General features: G+C 42.3%; 1 long non-coding RNA gene across 1 annotated transcript; it reads left to right on the top strand.

The window, feature by feature from the left end:
* Positions 1-2,916: 2,916 nt before the first annotated feature.
* LOC115152630 (uncharacterized) lies at positions 2,917-3,602 on the top strand. The gene is made up of 2 exons (XR_003867539.1): positions 2,917-3,514; positions 3,557-3,602. It is a non-coding gene; the product is annotated as an uncharacterized LOC115152630 (long non-coding RNA).
* Positions 3,603-9,910: the final 6,308 nt, after the last annotated feature.

A 9,910-nucleotide genomic window follows, 5' to 3' on the forward strand; every position in this document is an offset into this window, starting at 1 on the left:
ATCATTGGTATGATAGTATCAAATCAGCCTCAAGGATGAATAGCGCTGTAGTGATATTCTTAGATTCCATTGAAAAGGTGAATACGATAGTTGAGAGTGGCGTTGTGTTGCGGGAGACACAGACACCGGTATTTCCGCTTATGAATCCGGCAAAGAAAGTTATACTTTCTAACGTGCCACCATTTGTTAGAGATGAAGTGTTGCAGCGAGAGTTCTCGTCATGGTCAAATTGTATCAACAATAAAGAAGGTTCTTTTTGGATGCAAATCTCCGTTGCTGAAACATGTCGTGTCTCATAGGAGACAAGTGCATATGATTTAAAAAAAGGACACTGATGAACTGAATTTAGCATTCAGTTTTAAGATTGATGGATTTGATTATGTCTTCTACGCTTCTACTGAATCAATGAAATGCTTTGGCTGTGGAAGAGAGGGGCATTTGGTGTGTAATTGTCCCGAGAATGAGCACGCAGAGCCCGGTAGCAGCTCTAGTGCTGGTGCAGCTAACGCACCACCGCGAAGGGATGAACATGCTAAGGGTGCAGGGGAAGGGAGAAGGTGGGCAGATGTGGTAGGAAAAGTAGGAGAGGAAGGCAGTGTGGATACGGGGGCAATTGTGGTAGATCAGAACAAAGAGGGAGGGGAAACAGTCGGTGAGATTGCAACTATCGTCGCTGAGGTGGTGTTGGACAATGAAATTGGAGGCCAAGAGGAGATTGAAATAATGGAAAAGGAAGCAGCTGTTTTCAAAGTACCGAGGAGTAAGAGGAAGAATGAAAGGGGTGGTGAAGGGTCTAATTCCAAGAGGAAGGTAGAGATTGATAAATCACTTGAAGATAAACAGGTTGTAGAGATGGTGGAGTTTTCTTCTGGGGAGGATAGCGAAAGTGAGTCATCTGATGCGCCACAACAAAATAGTGAGATAAATGGGGTGGAAGGGAGGTATGGGATTGGGAAGGTACGTCAATTTCTGAAGTTGACAAAAGGGAAGAAATATATGCAGGATTATAATGTAACAGATTTTTTCCCTGAAAGTGAATTGTTTATTGAATCAGCAAAGTTTCTGATGTCAAAAATAACAGGGGGAGGTTTGACAAGCCCTGAAATTGCTAGACTCAAGAAAGTGGTAACGAGAGTGATAAGTGATGTAAATTCTAAAGAAAATGAAAGAGTTCAGTCGCAGCTTTAACTCTGTAAAGAGATGTGGTTTCTGGGTCTTCCTCTGTATTTTTTTTCTTCATCCATGAGCAGTTTTAAGATTTCTTCTTTAAACGTAAATGGGGCAAGAGACGTTAAAAAAAGAGCCATAGTCTATGAGTTAATTAGGGGAAAGGGAAGTGACATCATTTTTCTACAAGAAACGCATAGTAATTTGGAAAATGAAGTTATGTGGAAACAGGAGTGGGGGGGGACAGTAGTGTGTAGTCATAAAAACTCAAAAAGTGGAGGTGTGGCCATCTTGTTCTCAAAAGGGTTTTTGCCTTTGTCATATGAAGTTGAAGAGGTAGTTGAGGGGAGGTTATTCAAAGTTAGAGTAAGGTATGAAAACATCACTATGTGTCTGATAAATGTATATGCCCCAGTGGTGGCAGTTGAGAGGGTATGCTTTTTAGAGACATTATCAAATACCATTGAGAAATGTAACAATGAAGATTATTTATTTATTGCTGGGGATTTTAACTGCACAGTCAGTGATTTAGATAGAAATCACAAAGAACCTCATATAGCCTCAAGGACTTTTTTAAAACGTCTCATTGTAACAAATGAACTGTGTGATATTTGGCGGAGTCAACATGGAGGCACAAGGCAGTATACCTGGGTGCATGTGAGAGAGAACACCATCTCTATGGCCAGGTTAGATAGGTTTTATTGTTTTGAGCATCAATCTCAGGTCTGTAAATCAAGTGTGATAACCCCAGTGGGATTTTCTGATCATTGTTTAATAACAGAGGTGGTGTTCATTAACGATGTAAAACCTAAAAGCGCATACTGGCATTTTAACATAACTTTATTGAGTGATGCTCACTTCAGGAAATGTTTTAGTTTTTTCTGGGAGAGGTGGAGGTCTCAAAAGGCCAGTTTTGTATCCCTTCAACAGTGGTGGGATATAGGGAAAATCCAGATTCAACAATTCTGTAAGCAATACACGAGGAATGTCACCAAGGATATCACCAGATCAATGAAAGCCCTAGAGACTGAAATAGTGGAACTCATGACATTGGTTGAGACCACAGGAGATCGAGGCCACACTGAAGCCCTCAAGAGGAAAAAAGTTGCATCGGCAGACCTGCTGGGTATCAGAGCACAGGGGGCATTGGTGAGAAGTAAGTTTCAGGGAATCTCTGAAATGGATGCCTCATCCAAATTTTTCTTTGGTTTGGAGAAAAATAATGGACAAAGAAAAATTATTCATTGTCTCAAATCAGCTGTTGGACAAGAGCTCACTAGACCTAGTGAAATTAGAAAGAGGGCAGTAGAGTTCTATGCTGAGCTCTACAAGTGTGAGTACAAAGAGGATAAAACAGTGACACAGCAGTTCCTTGATGGGCTCCCACAGGTGGCTGCAGAAGCTCAGGTTGAGCTTGAGCAACCATTGTCTTTGCAGGAGTTATACACTGCATTAAAAGGCATGGAAAATGGAAGGGCACCAGGCATTGATGGGCTTCCCGTTGACTTTTTTTAAGTCTTTTTGGGCTATGTTGGGAGCGGATTGGCTAGCAGTAGTTAATGATAGTTTAACCGGAGGGTTACTACCAATAAGCTGCAGAAGGGCTGTCCTCACCCTACTGCCCAAAAAAGGGTGACCCTAGGGAGGTGAAGAACTGGAGGCCGGTGGCTTTATTGTGCACTGATTATAAGATCCTATCAAAGGCTTTGTCCAACAGGTTGAGGGAGGTGATGGGGCAAATCGTACATACGGACCAGTCCTACTGTGTTCCTGGCAGGCAGATAGGGGATAACATTTCTCTGATTCGTGATTTTTTGGACGTCTCTAGGGCTATTGGGTTGGATGCTGGTCTAATTTCAATTGATCAGGAAAAGGCATTTGACCGAGTTGAACATCAATATTTATGGCACACTTTGGAGGCGTTTGGGTTCAGCTCTGGTTTTATTGCCATGATAGAGGTGATATATGGTGACATTGAAAGTGTATTGAAAGTTAACGGTGGTTTGAGTGCTCCTTTTAAAGTGTGTAGAGGTATTAGGCAGGGATGTTCTTTGTCGGGAATGTTATATGACATTGCTATAGAGCCACTACTAAATAGCATTAGAAGTCGCATTGAAGGGGTGTACCTTTCAAGGGATATTCCTCCTATTCGTCTCTCAGCCTATGCTGATGATGTAGTTGTTTTAGTGAAAAATCAAGCGGAGGTGGATAGTTTGAGTCTAATGGTTGATTGTTTTAGGGGAATATCCTCTGCAAAGGTAAATTGGGAAAAGAGTTGTGCTTTACAGATTGGAGAATGGTCTGGAGGGATCATGGCTTTGCCAGGGGGGCTGGAATGGTGTAAGGGGTTTTAAGAGAGGTTTTAAGGTTTTAAGTATCTTGGAGTGAGAGGTTTTAAGTATCTTGGAGTGTACCTAGGAGATGAGGGGACTATGAAAAAAAATTGGATTGGGGTGGTTGAAATGGTGGAAGGGAGGATAAGGAGATGGCGTTGGTTGCTATCTCGTATGTCATATAGGGGGCACACTATTATAGTTAACAATGTGATTGCCTCTGCACTGTGGCATCGGTTGTCAGTTTTAGAACCACCATCTGGCCTTCTGGCTAAGATACAGGCAATAATTGTGGATTTCTTTTGGGATAAATATCACTGGGTTCCACAAAGTGTTTTGTGGGGGGGGACAAGTTCTTGTACACCTGGCTAGTAGGGCTGTTGCTTTCCGGTTGCAGTTTATTCAAAGGTTGTTTATGAACCGGAAAATGTGGTTTGGACAGGGGTGGCAGGTCTTGTATTACAGCAGGTTGGAGGATTAGGTTTAAAGAAAGCTTTATTTTTGGTTGATAGTAGCCAGATTTCTAGGGAGGGAATACCTCCATTTTACAGAGGCCTTCTTAGGGTGTGGAGCATAATGAAGGTGTCCAGACAAACTTCAGCGGAGTCAGTGCATTGGCTGTTGGAGGAACCTCTGGTGTATGGGGCAAGACTGGATTGCACAACTGCAGCTGTTCCACATTTTTCCAAGATTCTGGTGAAGGGCAAAATCATCACCTTAAAACAGTTAATGGCCAAGGCTGGGCCCGCCTTAATGGATGGAAGACGGGTGGCTGAACATTTGGGGGTGAGGTCGGTAAGGATTGTAGGACAACTGCTGGGAAGCTGCAGGAAGGCTCTGTCAGTAGAAGAGTGGGGTATGCTTCATAGCCACAAGAAGAAGGTACAAGATGAAGACGTCTCATTTCCAAGACTAGGGATTACACCAAATATCCCATAGTCAGAAAGAAAGGCGATATTACTGGATTTGAGAGGGTTGGAAGAGGTGGGTTTGGATGAGGTGAATGGGAAAGACTTATATAGGGGGTGTGTCAAGGTGTTGAATAAAGATACATTGAAAAATAGAAAAGACACTCCATGGAGGGTAAAATTGGGCATTGATGACAAGGTAAAGCCAGCATGGAGAGCATTGTACAAGCCACCGTTACAAAAGGGTACTGGTGATATGCAATGGAGGGTTTTGCATGGCATCATTGCAGTTAATGCTTTTATATCTGTTATTAACTCAGATGTTGGAGATGGATGTCCTTTTTGTAATATAAGAGAAACCATTTTTCACTGTTTTATGGAGTGTGAGAGGATAAAACCTCTATTGGAAATGCTGGAGTCTTTGTTTAAAGCTGTAGGGGAGATTTTCAATGACAACTGTTACATTTTATTTTGGGACAAGCAAAGATGTCAATTTTTCTGAGTAGGAAACATAAGATAGAAACGGGATATGGGCAGGATGTAAGATGTGTTTTAAAGGATTAGTGAAAATAAGAATAAAAGTGGATTTTGAGTTCTACTCAGCTGTGAAGGATCTCCCATTGTTTGAGGAGAAGTGGGCATACGAAGGAGCGCTTTGTTTTGTAGAGGGGAAACTATTTTTTGTTGATGAAATAAGTTGAATGTATATGTTCTTTATTTTAGTATTTTTTATTTATTTAGGAATTACATTTGGTGTTTCATTTCTGAAAAGGCAGTGTGTCATTATTTATGTTAACACTTGAGTATAAAATAAAGGCTCTCTCTCTCTCTCTCTCTCTCTCTCTCTCTCTCTCTCTCTCTCTCTCTCTCTCTCTCTCTCTCTCTCTCTCTCTCTCTCTCTCTCTCTCTCTCTCTCTCTCTCTCTCTCTCTCTCTCTCTCTCTCTCTCTCTCTCTCTCTCTCTCTCTCTCTCTCTCTCTCTCTCTCTCTCTCTCTCTCTCTCTCTCCTCTCTCTCTCTCTCTCTCTCTCTCTCTCTCTCTCTCTCTCCTCTCTCTCTCTCTCTCCTCTCTCTCTCTCTCTCTCTCTCTCTCTCTCTCTCTCTCTCTCTCTCTCTCTCTCTCTCTCTCTCTCTCTCTCTCTCTCTCTCTCTCTCTCCTCTCTCTCTCTCTCTCTCTCTCTCTCTCTCTCTCTCTCTCTCTCTCTCTCTCTCTCTCTCTCTCTCATATTCAATTCAATTCGCATTATTGGCATGACGTAACAATGTACATATTGCCAAAGCTTACTTTGGATATTTACAATATAAAAAATAAATAAAAATGAGAATCAAAAATTGTCAACGGGACAACAGTAACAACAATAACCAACGGTCAATATAACCATACATTCAACAATAACAATAATCATACAGTTGAGGACATGTGCAGGTTTGTTGGTCTGTCAGACACTGTCCCTCAACTTATGGCAGGCAGCAATGTAGTGCGCTGCCAACCCACAGCTCTCTGCGTCCTCCCCCAACAGGATGGGTAGCCTATCCTCATCAGAGAGGTCTTTAAAACCTTGAATAAGGGTTTCAAATTTGGGGAAATGACACTCTCTAATTGTTTTATATTTTTGACATTTTGTCAGGAAATGCAGCTCCGTCTCAGGTTCTGCTGTTGTGCAGTGGTTGCACAGCCTTTCCTCTACAGGGAGCCAGGTTTTCCTGTGTCTACCCTTCTCAATGGCAAGGCTGTGCTCACTGAGCCTGTACTTTGTCAAGGTTTTTCTAAGGTTTTGATCAGTAACCATGGTCAAATATTTAGCCATAGTGTACTGTCGATTTAGGGCCAGATAGCACTGCATTTTGCTTTGTGTTTGTGCTTGTGTTTCCCAATAAGCAATGTAGTTTTGTTTTGACTGTGTTGTAATTTGGTTTATTCTGATTGATTGGATGTTCTGGTCCTGAGGCTTCAGTGTGTTAGTAGAACAGGTTTGTGAACTCAGCCCCAGGACCAGCTGGATGAGGGGACTCTTTTCTTTGCTCAGCTCTTGGCATTGCAGGGCTTGGTAATGATATGAGAGGGGGTCACTGTATTTTAGATGTTTCCAAAACTTAATTGCTCTTTTTTGAGTTTTTATAATTAGTGGATATTGGCCTAATTCTGCCCTGCATGCATTGTTTGTAGTTTTCCTCTGGACACGTAGGAGAATCTTACAGAACTCTGCATGTAGGGTTTCAATGGGGTGTTTGTCCCATTTGATGAAATCTTGTTTTGCAAGTGGACCCCACACCTCGCTGCCATAAAGTGCAATTGGTTCAATGACATATTCAATTAGTTTTAGCCAAATTTTAATAGGTATTTCAATTTGAATTTGCTTTTTAATGGCGTAGAATGCCCTGCGTGCTTTCTCTCTCAGTTCATTCACTGCCTCATTAAGGTGTCCAGTTGAGCTTATTTTTAAACCTAAGTAATTGTAGTGTGTACAGTACTCTATATATTTTGTACCAATTGAGAACTTTGGTCTAATTCCCTGAGATCTGGATCTTCTCTGGAAAATCATTATTTTAGTCTTTTTGGGGTTTACTGCCAGGGCCCAGGTCTGGCAGTACTGCTCTAGCAGGTCCAGGCTCTGCTGTAGGCCAGGTGCTGTGGGTGACAGCAGGCATAGGTCATCTGCGAAGAGTAGGCATTTAACTTCTGAATTGTGGAGACTAACACCAGGGGCTGAGGATTTTTCTAGAATAGTGGCCAATTCGTTAATGTAAATATTGAAGAGTGCAGGGCTCAGATTGCAACCCTGACGAAGGCCCCGCCCCTGGTTAAAGAATTCTGTCCTTTTCTTACCAATTTTAATGCTGCACGTATTGCCAGTATACATTGATTTAATTATGTCATATGTTTTACCCCCTACACCACTTTCAATAACTTTGTAGAACAGTCCTGTATGCCAAATAGAATCAAATGCTTTTTGGAAGTCGATAAAGCAAGTGTATATTTTGGTATTATTTTGGTGGACATGTTTATCTATCAGGGTGTGTAAGGTGTAAATATGATCAGTTGTGCGATGTTTTGGTATAAATCCAATTTGGCTTTTACTCAAGACATTGTGCTTATTAAGGAAGTTTAGAACTCTTACATTGATGATACTACAGAAAACCTTCCCCAGGTTACTGTTCACACAAATGCCTCTGTAATTGTTAGGGTCAAATTTGTCTCCATTCTTAAAGATTGGGGTTATGAGTCCTTGATTCCAGATGTCAGGGAAATAACCTACACTCAGGATCAAATTAAACAATTTTAATATAGCCAATTGAAATTTTGCACTAGTGAGTTTGAGCATCTCATTTAGGATGCCATCAGGTCCGCAGGCTTTTTTAAATTTGAGAGCCTGAAGTTTCTTATAGAGCTCCTGGTCAGTAATTGGGGAGTCCAATGGGTTTTGATTGTCCTTTATAGCTTTTCTTATCCATTCAACTTCTCATGGATTTGGCGTAGTTCTGCGTTTGTGTCAATTTCAACGGTGTTGTAGAGTGTTTTGAAATGGGTTGTCCATATGTCACCATTTTGTATTGCTAATTCCTCTTGTTTAGATTTTTTTAGTTTTTTCCAATTTTGCCAAAAGTTGTTTGTGTTTATGGACTCCTCAATTAGTGTCAGCTGCTTGCTGTTGTACTGTGCTTTTTTGGTTCTGAGTGTACGTTTATAGAGTTTTAAAGTCTCACAGTAATGAAGGCGTAATTCACCATTATTTGGGTCTCTGTGCTTTTGGTTGGATAGTGTTCTAAGTTTTTTCCTTATAATTTTACAATCTGCATCAAACCAGTTGTCATCTGTGATTTTTTTAGTTTTGTTTTTTATCAATTTCAATTGTGCTTCTTTTGCCGTTTGCCTGAATATATAGTTGATGTTTCGTACTGCTAGATTGATGCCTTCTTTACTGTGAGTGAATGTGGTATCCAGAAAGTTATCTAAGAGTGTTTGGATATTTTGGTTCCAGGTTGCTTTCTGGTATTCTTCTGTGCTGTTTTGGGCCCATCTGTATGAATTTCTGATGTTGTACAGCTTACTGGGCTGTGAATGTGTGGTTGTTTCCAGGTCTGTTCTTTTGAGGAACAACGTAATTTGGCTGTGATCAGACAGAGGTGTTAGTGGCTTGACAGTGAATGAGCTGAGAGAGAAAGGGTCCATGTCTGTGATCATATAGTCTACTGTACTGTAGCCAAGAGGTGAGCAATAGGTGAATCTCCCCAAAGAGTCCCCCCGTAACCTACCATTGACAAAGTACAGACCCAGGCTTCTACAGAGCTGCAAAAGATCCCTTCCGTTTTTGTTGACGGTGCTGTCACTGTTGTTTCTATGGGGGAGATTAAGATAGTTAGAAACAGTATGGCCTGTAATAAAGCTGTCCCCTCGTGTGCTCGTTAGATCAGGTAGTGTTCCTGTTCTCTCTCTCTCTCTCTCTAGCCCTCTCTCTCTCTCTAGCCCTCTCTCTCTAGCCCTCTCTCTAGCCCTCTCTCTCTCTCTAGCCCTCTCTCCCTCTAGCCCTCTCTCTCTAGCCCTCTCTCTCTAGCCCTCTCTCTCTCTCTAGCCCTCTCTCTCTCTCTAGCCCTCTCTCTCTCTCTAGCCCTCTCTCTCTCTCTAGCCCTCTCTCTCTCTCTAGCCCTCTCTCTCTCTCTAGCCCTCTCTCTCTCTCTCTCTAGCCCTCTCTCTCTAGCCCTCTCTCTCTAGCCCTCTCTCTCTAGCCCTCTCTCTCTAGCCCTCTCCTCTAGCCCTCTCCTCTAGCCCTCTCTCTAGCCCTCTCTCTAGCCCTCTCTCTAGCCCTCTCTCTAGCCCTCTCTCACTCTCTCTCACTCTCTCTCTCTCTTTATTATCTCCCTCTCCACTCTTTCTCTCTACTCTCTCGCTCTCTCTACTCTCTCTCTCCCTCTCTCTCTTTCTCTTTCTCCTTCTCTCTCTCTCTCTCTCTCACTCTTTCTCTCTCTCCCTTGGCACCTGCTCTTCCTATCCCTTTTCTCCATGGCTTCGGAAAACTTCACGAAAACTCCACAATCACAGGATACAGCATCAATGGGACTATAGCATACTACTTTTAACCTATGTGCCCTGGTCAAAAGTATGCAGTGCCTTAATGAGGGAACAGGGTGCCATTTGGGATGCAACCCATGTAATGATTACCCTGATGTAATGATGCTGTGCCACAGTCCTGTCACAGGATAGACATGCAAGGCAGAACTCTAATTATTTAACCAAGACACAACACGACCAGACCTGCCCATCACATCACGGAACATCCCCTCCACCTCTCCTCACCTTATCCTGGTCCTTCTCCCTTCCCTTTTCAGGGGTTCCATTGAAACATTACACTGCGACATGTTCTAAAAGGAAACTCCAAGCTAAGAGGGAATATCCCTCATTAACCAAGAAACCAGGATGTTATTATTCATTGTTGTTTTGGTTTGTCTTGTCTTTCTCTCTCATGATGGTGGTGGATCCCAGTTCAAATGTCCCACACCTGTTGTTA

Source organism: Salmo trutta, chromosome 18 (genome assembly GCF_901001165.1).
Source record: "Salmo trutta chromosome 18, fSalTru1.1, whole genome shotgun sequence".
Lineage (NCBI taxonomy): Eukaryota > Metazoa > Chordata > Actinopteri > Salmoniformes > Salmonidae > Salmo > Salmo trutta.